This window comes from Macaca nemestrina, chromosome 2 (assembly GCF_043159975.1).
Source record: "Macaca nemestrina isolate mMacNem1 chromosome 2, mMacNem.hap1, whole genome shotgun sequence".
Classification (NCBI taxonomy): Eukaryota; Metazoa; Chordata; class Mammalia; order Primates; family Cercopithecidae; genus Macaca; species Macaca nemestrina.
The window spans coordinates 166,017,610-166,028,941 of NC_092126.1; the positions used below are offsets into that span (position 1 = coordinate 166,017,610).

At 37.6% G+C, this 11,332-nt stretch overlaps 1 long non-coding RNA gene across 1 annotated transcript in view; it reads left to right on the plus strand.

Annotated features, from left to right (window-relative positions):
• Nucleotides 1-11,332, plus strand: part of LOC139362055 (uncharacterized) — a 350,698-nt gene that overhangs the window by 251,199 nt on the left and 88,167 nt on the right. The gene's annotated exons all lie outside the window — the stretch shown is intronic.

Sequence of the window (11,332 nt, forward strand, 5' to 3'; positions counted from 1 at the left end):
AAATTAATGCAAGTAAAGATAATTAAATCAGGAAAGTGACAAAAGGCATAGGACATTAAAAAGAAATATAGAGAAAGGAATGATATCCATTTACCCTAATTTGATCATTATATGTCATATACATGTATCAAAATAAAAGATGTACCACCAAAATATATACAACTGTTATATATCAATAAAAAATAGATAATTTAAATATTGGGTTGAGGTGGATAAAAGTATCACAGGTTTTTTCTTAAATTTCAAGTCCAGTGGACTTGGAAAAATTTCTCTATTTGCTAGAATGGGTTGATCTTGGGAAACAAGTTGAAGTGGTTATGGATATAATGCAATTGAGGTGAAGATATCAAGGAAGAGCTACCCAGTAGGTTTTGGAGGCCTTCTGAAAAGCAAGTGCTGGAGAGAAAGATTTAGAGGTAATTTGCTTAAGAAGAAAATATGATCAAAGAAAAAAAATATGAGCCCTTTCATAAGAGAACAATAAATGGATGCAGAGAGTCAGTGGTGTTGCCCCAGAGGAAGGTCACATTGAAGCAAGAAAAACTGTGATTACTGAGATTAAGAAAGAACAATTCATGCAATGAGAGAACAAAGTTAATGCAGTAATGCATAAACCAAAGGAAGAAGATGGTCAAAATATGTGGCAGAACATTTACGGAGGATGAGGGAGCCGCTGGATGTGATAAGAAGCTAATCATGTCCTTTTTATAAGTAAGGAAGCTGAAGTACTCAGGCAAAGCTAATCCAGCCTCACTCCTAGGATTATATACAAGAAGCATGTAGGTGAGTTGTTCCCCATTACAATGGTGATAACCTTTTTCACAAGTCAATGTCAAAATGAGAAATATAAGGATAGTGCATTTGTATAAAGCAGTGTAAGACAAGCTCTGTCCTGCACACCTTTCTAAATTACCACAATCCTTCCATTATTATGGCAATAGGGAGATCACTGATGATGACTGATATATATTTAGTTGAAAAAACAAATGATAGCCACTGTTTTATTAGCATGAGGTCTGGTAATAATGATCTGATAATATATTTGCTTTCCTTGGGCTTGTTCTCTAGAACATGAAGTGGGGTATTTTTGCATAGGGTCTTCTTTCTGTGTTCACCAACTACTGGCAGTCAGAAGGTAGGATGAATAAAAATTTATCCCACTTGAATTGTTGAAAGATCCTTATATTAATATAAAATCACCATATCCTGACAATGTTAAAACCCAGCTGCAGGTTCAGAGCCCTGTCTGTCACTTATCTTAAGCTTCTAGGGAGAATAAAGATCAAGTATCTCTGAAGCAGAGTTTAGTGTCATAGCTGTTTCTGAAGAGACAGGCTTTTCTTCCCCCACTAAATCCTTTGCACAGTATTATCATGTGAGTCTCCATCGGGTGATTTTCTTGAGGTTCTTGACTGTTTAAGTACAGGCAGATTGGCTGTGGTGAAGAGTAGACCATTTTTTAGAGACATAAGAAATAGCCCCTTGTCATAGATCCCTTCACCTCTTTTGAGGTTTGATCCTTTGCCAGCCATTTTCTGTGTCTTTGAAATAATAACTTTAGTAGTAACAGTATCAAAAATAGATCACACTCTTGTTGTTTTGTTTTAACCTCATGCCAGACTCTATGCAAATATTTTACATAGATAAAATTCTTTTCTTTTTTCCAATAAACTTATAAGTTGAATTTTATACTTACTACACTTTAACAATAAGAATTTTGAACCCCAGAGGGGTTAAATAACTTTTCAGCATGGCTAGTGAATTCCTACAGAAGGATTTAAACCAAGAGTCTGGCTCCAAATCCATTGTTATTCAACCTTACAATTCACTGCCTCATAGAAAAAAATATGTGTATAGAAAACATAAGCTTACCTAAAAGGATGTGTTCTTATTCCAACTGTGCTATCATATTCAAAATATTTCTAGAACTCTCTTTTCAGAATCTTCTGTAGACACATTTATTTTAAATATGTTCAGGGATAGTAAAACTTTGTTTTACAGAATAAAATAAACATTTGGAAGTGATCAGTATCAAAGTCAAAAAACACTATAAATGGACAAAAAGGCAATTCTTAGTCGGGTGTCCTAAAAATGTATTTGACCATGGAATGTATTATTTGAAATAAATATGTGTACTTCATAAAGTGACTGCCTTGGAAAGGAAATGACACATTAAATGTTTTTCCTGTAAGAAAATCAGTCACACTCGCTGTGGTCATAGGTATTGAATCCCTCTCAACTTTATCTTAATGAAGACTCTTCTGTTCTCATGTTGAAAGCCAAATAGTAGACCTTTCCTTCCTTGTAGTGCTTCAGTGAAAGCACGATTCAAACTCTTGACTGCGCTTTCCGATGGCCTCACTACGTTGGTGGGAAACCTGAATTGGTATAAAAGTAATTCATATGAAAGAAAACGACACAGTAAGCACAATTTTCTCTAGTTTATTTACTAATGATGCATAATCCTGGCTTGATAAAGTGAGAGCTTTTCATTTTGATTGCAGTAACTAGAGGTTGAGTAACTATATCATTTAACCTCCCAGTTTCTTTTTTCTCGGTCATTGGATAAGAAATAAATTAAGTTATATGTTATTTCAGAGGAAATCATAACAGTTGGTGTGAATTTCCCCTTGCATGTGACAAAACATAAACTCATCAACATCCCTGAGACAAGTAAATGGGTCTGAAGATTTCCACTCTGCCTACTGAGGTTCAGATAGGTCAACTGACACTTTTAAAGGCACACTATAGATACACTGTTTACAGCAGGAAACAGAAGCCAGCACTTCAGTTACTATTGGGCAGTATATGAAATTGAACATCTTTTAAATCAAAGGATGGAATCTATGTAGGGTAAGTATGTTACCAACATTTTTAGTAGGTACTATATGGCCCCATCATAAAACCTGTATCACGTGTTACTTGGTAACCGAAGAGGAGAATCAACCACGTGTTCTCAGGAAAGGGGCCTCTGAGCATAAGGTCTCAATCAGTTATTGCCACGTTAATTCAAAATTAATGATGGAAAGTTGGAAAGATAGGTAAACCTTCAATTCTGAGAGAGCAGGACTGACTTGTTTCTTGACCCAAATGATGAATCATTTCTCACCCTCACCTGCGATACAAACTACTCATTTACTAGTGGTTCACTTCCCCTCTCCGTATTCCATCTGCATAGTAACACCAGCTGACACATAGGAAAGGAAGAGAAAGAGAACAAGTTGGCAGGGAGTCAATATATTTCGTTGTTTTATTATTACGGAACTCTAGTAGCATTTAGTTGGTGAGTCTGAACAGAAAATGAGTATTTCGAAACTGACTCAGTTATCAGGGGAAATGATTAAAGGCACAACAACAACAACAAAAATCCATGGATTAATTAGCAGGTCAATGGTAGTTGAGTAGCTATTACTAAATTACATGGCTTGCATACAAAAGAAAGAATAAATCTTTGAAGTTTTTCCGGCTTGGGTGACTTGTGAGTTAGAATTCTAGGCCTGTGAGAAGAGATTTCCATTGATTGGTTGATGGGTAATGAGATCAGAAAAGATAGTACCTGGATTTCCTTCAATTCTACACATTCAAGACTTAATCTTGCTTTCTGTCAGTGATATATCCTTCTTGCTATAGTTACTGACAGTGAGATTTGAAGACTTGATTAATAATAAATAAAGAAAGCAGTGCTAACCATACTATAAGAAAGGAGAAAAATCAGGATCAGCAATATAAGACAAGTGTTTGGTGCCAGCAGCGATAAACAAATTCTAAAGGAGGGAAAAGGCAAGTAATGATCTCTTCTTCGGAAGAGATGCAAGTTTTGAAAATAAGTGAATCAACAGATGCACCAAGAAGCCCACTGTTTCATTAACCCTTTAGCAAATGTTTATGGACACACATGTACATACACACACATATGTATACACATATATACCATATATTTATGTCATACATATGTATTATGTACCGTTTATATATCATTTATATATACATATACTTTATATACTTATATATGTATACTGTGGGGGGATGTGGGTGTGTGTGTGTAATTCTAGACAGGAGGCAGAAATAACAAAATACGAAGGTAAATAATCTACTAGGTTAGTAACTGAAAAGTGCTAGGGATAAAAGTAAAAGCAGAGCCAGTTAAGGGAACAAGAGTTCAAAGGGGTCACAGGGGTCAAGTTTCAGTATTTAATAGTGTCAGGGTAAGCCTCTTTGAGAAGCTGACATTTCAGCAGAGACTTGAAAGGGACAAGGGAGTAGGGATGACTTGTCTAATCAGAGCTAACAGCTAATGCAAAAGTCCTGTATTGGTGTGTGGTCAAGGAGTTTGGCATAGAGGAAGGATGCCAGTGTGACTGGACTAGAATGGGCAACGTGGGGAGGAGGTAGAAGGAAATGAGGTCAGAGAGGTAACACAGATTAGGTCGTATAGATCTGGTTGGTCTCTACAAAGATCTAGTTTGGAGGGTTGAATCGTGATTTTTGGGTCTCTCTCCTCAACTGGTGCAAAAGAAGCAAGTCATTTATGACAGCAACAATAGAGATAGTATTGCAGTAACATAATGTGTGAGATTACTCAGAAGGAAAGAATTATCCTTGAGGCATCACACGTAAACGCAATGAAAAGCAAACAACAAGGAGAGACATTTATGCATAAAATAGAATGTTATTCTAGGAACTGGGAGCCAACTCGATTGTGCTAATGTGCATAATAATCAAACTGTCAGAGTGCTTTCCTTTAGGTCTGCATCTAGGCAGGCACTGCTTAGAACATTTTATCTCATTTCCAAATGACTTTTAAGCCCATTAAAATGTTGTTTTCATTTCAATTAATAATTCAGCCAATAATACAATTATGAAATACAACTTTTGCTGATAGCTATTTCCAGAAGGCAGATTGGATGAACCTAGGAAGTGGAACAGGAAATACAGGGCAGTTTTCTTGGATAGCACTCAATATGGTATAAACAGATGTCAATATGGTCTGAAGATGTCAATAATCAAGCATGTTGCATAATCTCCATTCCCATTTTTACCGAAAGGAAACAAGTTTAGAGTAATGAATTGTTCCTATTGGAGTTGTTGTTTGGACCCTTTTGAGAAGCCTAAAGCTGGAGCAAGTTGATGGAAGGGAGTCATCTTTAGGACTTCTTTTGCTTGAGTTTGTACTACTCCACAGAACTTCCATTCTTAGCAGGAGTTTGAGCAAGAAACCAAAGCCTCATCTCACTGCGCGGGCCAGGTGTGTGTGTGCGTGTGTATGTGTGTGTGCTGGCAAGTTTATTACCCTTAGGTAAAACATTATCCTAGTGCATATTTCTGAGCTGTATACATTCGTTGCAGAGATATATGTGTTGATTGATTGTACTCAGTTTCAACAAAAATGATTTCTCATCATAAATAGATATATTAATAGTTTCAAAAATAAGTTGGAAGCCCTACCATAGCCACATTTTTCACAGAATTGTTGACGACTTCAGTTTCTTTGGATGAGTATTTCAGGTTTACCAGCTTGTTGCTCCTCTTCGCTCAGACAGAATCTATAATGTACTATTCTAAACAAGAGAAAGGGTAATATTTCTCACTTAACCTCTTCAGATGACTAATCAGCAGCACATAATCATTCACATGACCTCCAAATGCCACTTCCTTGAATCAGCCGACTTTTCTAATGCTACAAACAATTAGTGCTGACACTCAATGAGATTTCAGGTGCGATGCTGCATAATGGAAAATATTAAAAACTGAGTGAGGATACTTCCCATTTCCTTCTCTTCCTTAGCAAACTGGCTTCTCCCTTGAGGTTATGAGACCACATAGTATAGGCTCTAGACTAAATTTAAGCAAAAGATTCTTTTTTCTTTATACTGAAGAACCTTGTCAAATAACGTAGAATATTGTATTATGACTGCCTTCCCACCATCCCATAGCTTCAACCTTCAACCTTGAAACCTTACTCTCTTAGTTGGTTGCTCCAAGTGAAAAATATTAAAGGTGCCCCATAAAATGCATAATAAAAGAGTGTATTCTTTCAGTGTACTGAATCATGGAAGCTCCTATATAGGGCCATTTTGAATAATGTAAGTAGGCATCAGTTGTTCCTAGAATCGGACACTTCCCCCATTCCTAAGAGCTGTAGCCTCCCTAAAGCCACCAGATTAATTAAATGAGACAGCTGTCTCACAAAATTGCAAGACTTGCTTATAAAATTGGAAGAGTGCTGTCCTTTTAATGCCTGTCAACACCTTGAGAATAAGCAGCACAGTAACGATCAATCTCAGCTTCATGAGATATTTGCAAAAGTTTCTCTAAGTCTGGCCTTCTTTCAAATGACAACATCTTGGCAATCTCTCGCAGTTCTTCCTTTCTATCACCATAATAACCTTTATACAAAGTTAACTAGTGGGAACAGGTCCATGCTCAGGAGATGTAGGAGAGATTAACCATTATCAGAGACCGTCTCCCCTAGTCCAATTGTGTGTTTCCAAGACTTTATCCAGACAGTATATGGATTTTTTAATGTTATTTATTTATTTTAATGAGTATGTGAACTTTAATAAATATGTGTGTGGACTTTTAATAACCCTAGCTAGGATGCAGACTCCAATCTACATTCAAAAGATCTTTTCTGGGTCAGGGCCTCCTAGCTTCCTGGTGTGATAAAATATTGGCGAGCACCACAGGTGTTTTCCCCTAAAAAGCAGCAGGAATTTTAGTGCTGAATATCTAACTATATTGATTCATAATCACAGACTAATTTTCTCAAAGATCAGGGGAATTGTAGGATGTCACCAAGATGTAAAACACATTTTACAAAGCAATATGAAATCCAGACCAAGCACCAACTATCTGGGTTTGTCTGCTGCTGTTGTCTCTTCAGCACAACTGTGCTGGCAAAACACCTTCATCGGCTGCAGAGATGATGCAGAAGCTGCTCTGCCTCGCTTCTTCAGCTCTCAGGCTGGTAATGCCACCCAACCAGTGAGCTGTGAGGTGGAGCTTGGAACAAGACTAACAGTCATGTTCAACTTCTCAATCTCTACTAATATGAAGTCATTTGAAATGCCACAAGCCAGGGAGAGGGCAAGGCTTTCATCTCATGGTTCTTTAAAATCACACCGGGCTAAGGTGGAGAGAGCATGGGCACCACCTGTCACATCAAGTGAGGAGTAAAGTGGTTCTCCACAAATAAAAAGTAATTAAAATTAATAATAATAGGCCAGGTTCGGTGGCTCCTGCCTGTAATCCCAACACTTTAGGAGGCTGAGGCAGGTGGATCGCTTGAGTCCAGGAGGTCAAGACCAGCTCAGGTAACATGGCAAAACACCATTTCTAAAAAAGTACAAAATATTAGCCTGGTGTGGTGGTGAGTGCCTGTAGTCCCAGCTACTTAGGAGGCTGAGATGGGAAAATCACCTGAGCCCAGTAAGTCGACGCTGCAGTGAGCTGTGATTGCACCACTGCACTCCAGCCTAGGCATCAGTTTTTTGAGATCGTGTCTCAAAAAAAATTAATAATAATAATAATGTGTTATTGATGGCTATGTATTCTTCTATACATTCCCCCCAAAAAAAGTCTTATTAGCAGTTTGCTATGAGTTAAAAGAGGGAACTGGCAATAGATTCTTAAAAGAAACTTCCAAAAACAATCCAATTGTATGAATGTTGTCAAGATTTTGTGTTAGGCATGTTTTATGAATTAGTAACACTAATAAGCCTCTTACTTCCAAGAAATGCATTTCTTGGAATTTACTCAAAGCTTTTCCTTTCTCCCCTTACTTCCCTTTGATAAATTACATTTTGCCAACTTAAAGTAAATGACATTTCCCTGAAAAGTTGACAAAGTACCTTACCAACAATAGCACTTTTAAAAGTAATCATCACTAATACTATTAGAGTGAAAATAAATCACATTGAGTACAACTCAGCATGTTTCATTTTTAATAAAGTTTCTAAACTTCAGCAATATCCTTGAGTGCCTGTTAAGTGCAAGGCCTCATGCTATACTCTCTGGGGAACTCAAAGATAAGCAAGATGTGTCCCCAAGTCTCAAGTAACTTGTAATCAACTGAGTGCCCTTCAATAGTACACAATAACAAACCATCTTCATGAAAAGCAATAGTCGAATTGATCTTTGGCACCTTGAGACTAATGACATAAGTTATTTCATTTATGTCATGAAACAATAGCAGAGTATAGGGTCTGTTGATTGATGTTTATTTAAATGACTGTGGTGAGAAATAATAAGCATCGTGGTCTGTTTAATTACCAACCTCCGGAGTGATTTTTCTTTTCCATTTAGGATTAGTTTCCATTATTGAGTTAAAAATGCTGTCTACTGCAGTTTTCTGGAATGGGTTCTTTGGGTGCCTCAGTAAGTTTAACTCTGCCCTAGGTTGGATGTTATGTGTGAATGTGTGTGTGTGTGTGTGTTTATTAGAGCAAGCTCTAATGGAAACACCTGCTTGTTCTTGATTCTCTTAATGAATTGTCTTGGCATTACTAAATGGCACCACAAACCAATTATGATACGCTGTGTAGAAGCCATGCACTAACATTGCTCTCAAAAAGCAGGCCACTTCTTTTTCTAATCCTTTTGAGAATTTCATATGCATGCATTACACATACTCCACATGTAGGAAAATAATTCTAACTTACATTTTCATAGCACTTTACAGTTTACAAAATGTTTTCACTATCATAACTCACCTATAGCTTTTCCTCTGCTTGTATTTCCGTTTCATGATTTATACCACTATGTACATTTATGTGTGTACATGTATGTATTGCTTAAGCTAGAAACCTTGGTATCTCCTTTATTATTGCTTTTCTTTTTATACATACATACAGCCTGTCTCCAAATTAAGTTAGTTTTATCCCTGAAGCAGTCTGCCTACTTCCATCTATCCCCTAGTCCACAGTCTCAGCTAACTTGCTGTAATATCTTACCTGGCTTAATGCTACAATTTCCAATTGGTCTCCCCTCCTCCACCTCTGTATTTGCCCCATCATATTCATTTCTCTACAGGCAGCCAGAATAATCTTCCAAAAAGCCAATTTAATTATAATGCCCCCTGTTTAAAACACATCCCTGGTCCCCTTTGCCCTTAGAATAAGTTCTAAACTCCTTAACCTGGCCAACTAGGTTTTGTTTTATCCAAGTCTTTTTTATTTATTTTTTTTTCTTTTTGAGACAGAGTCTCGCTCTGTCGCCCAGGGTGGAGTACAGTGGCCGGATCTCAGCTCACTGCAAGCTCCGCCTCCCGGGTTCACGCCATTCTCCTGCCTCAGCCTCCCGAGTAGCTGGGACTAGAGGTGCCTGCCACCTCGCCCGGCTAGTTTTTTGTATTTTCAGTAGAGACGGGGTTTCACCGTGTTAGCTAGGATGGTCTTGATCTCCTGACCTCATGATCTGCCTGTCTCGGCCTCCCAAAGTGCTGGGATTACAGGCTTGAGCCACCACACCTGGTCTCTCTTTTTTTTAAGCTTACTTCTTCATGACAACCCTTACATAGCCATGAAGAATTATTAGATTGAATCATATGAAACTTCCACTACTCAACCATTTTTGCAAAACAAATATGATACATTGTTATTATTCAAACTAAAATAGGCTAGATTTTTTTTTTCCTTCTCTTTGACTTCACCCGTGTGCTTCCTTCAATCTGAATATATTTTCTTAGTTCTCTACCTGGACAATTCCAACTTATCATTCAGATTTGAGTCTAGACTTAAAAATTCATCTTTGGAAGCTCTATCTGACTATATCATCCTCCCTTCTAGATTCAGTTAGGTATTCTGTTTTTTACCCATGTACGAATTGAACTTACTGCCCAACATTGTAATTGTTTCATCTTTCTGTTTTTTACCACTGTACATAAGCTTCATGAAGGCCAGGGTCAGGCTTATTCTGATTACAAATATAACCCAAGTGTCCAGCACAATACCTAGCATATATTAAGGTTTTAATAATGAATTGTCAAATTAAGAATAATTAACCTAATAAAAATACAATGAATTCAATATTTATTTCCATCACCTCATTTGGTCCTCTCAAAAAATTCTAATGTTTTCTGTTTTTGACACTGTACTACATTATGTAGGCTAACATTGGGGAAAGTTGGGGAAAGGATTCACGGGTCTCCATGTACTAATTTTATAAGTTCCTGTGTGACTATAGTTATTTCTAAATACAAAGTTAAAACACAGTGATGTAGACAGGCCAAAGATGACAATTTCTGTTTGCATCTCATCAACAGGGCTTAGATAAATGAGCAATTTATGCAAATCACATAATTAATAATTGACAGACACGTGACCTGGACATTTTTGAGTGAAGCCACCCAGAAGTTTTTTCCTTTCCCTGGATCTTCAAGTGGACCTAGCACCAAGTACCATGTTTTGTCCTGAAAAACTTAACGTTGTACTCCAGATCCTCTATGTTGATTTGTAATTGTTTTCCTAAACTGAGAAGATGAACAATTAGGAAACAGGATAACATCTTTAGATTTCTTTCTTAAAGCCTAGATCCTAGATTCATCCCATGCAGTCAGCTTCCTCTATCTTTCCTTTGGCTCTGATCTGGACTCTCTTTACTTACTAATAAGTTCATGTGTTCGTTAAACAATCTTTGTTGAAATTTGCTAAATCCCATATTCTACTCTGGAAGCTGTGGAAAGAAAAAAAGGTACAATACAGCCTGCCCCCAGGGAGCTCACATTCTAAGCAGGGATGGAGGACAAGTGAGCACTTAACGAGAGGGCAGTGTCATAACTACTGCTTTAGCAATAAATACAGAGAGTTAGGCACACAGAGGAAGCCCCTGATGTGGGCTTCAAAAGTGTGTAAGCTCTTTTTTAAAGAAGGTTATTTCTAAACAGAATGCTAACAATAGGACTGAATGGCAGGATGGGTGGGGTGGGAGTTGTTGAGGGAGAAGGGATCACGTACAAAGATGCTGAGGTAGGAAAAGCAAGATTGGGAGGACTTTCCCAAGGAGCAGGCATGACTCTGACCCAAACAGCACTAACCCCTACCTTTATATTCAGAAGAAAAGTTAAGACTTCGTCTTGCTTCTCCCACCTAAGACACCTGCAGAGCAAGGTATGAGGAGGGGTGGATCTTGCTATTCTCCATTGCCAAGGGTAGGGCATCCGTCTTCTGCATTGCATATGTGTGATCTTTGTCACCAGTACTGAGATACTGACAAGGCTGTTTCATGAACAATGAAGAGAGTGTGAAAGGGAGGAAAAGGGACGCAGGGAACAAACATGACTTTTGAAATTCAAAGAATTCTATTAATTTTTCCTATTCTTGTTTTCCTTTTCTAG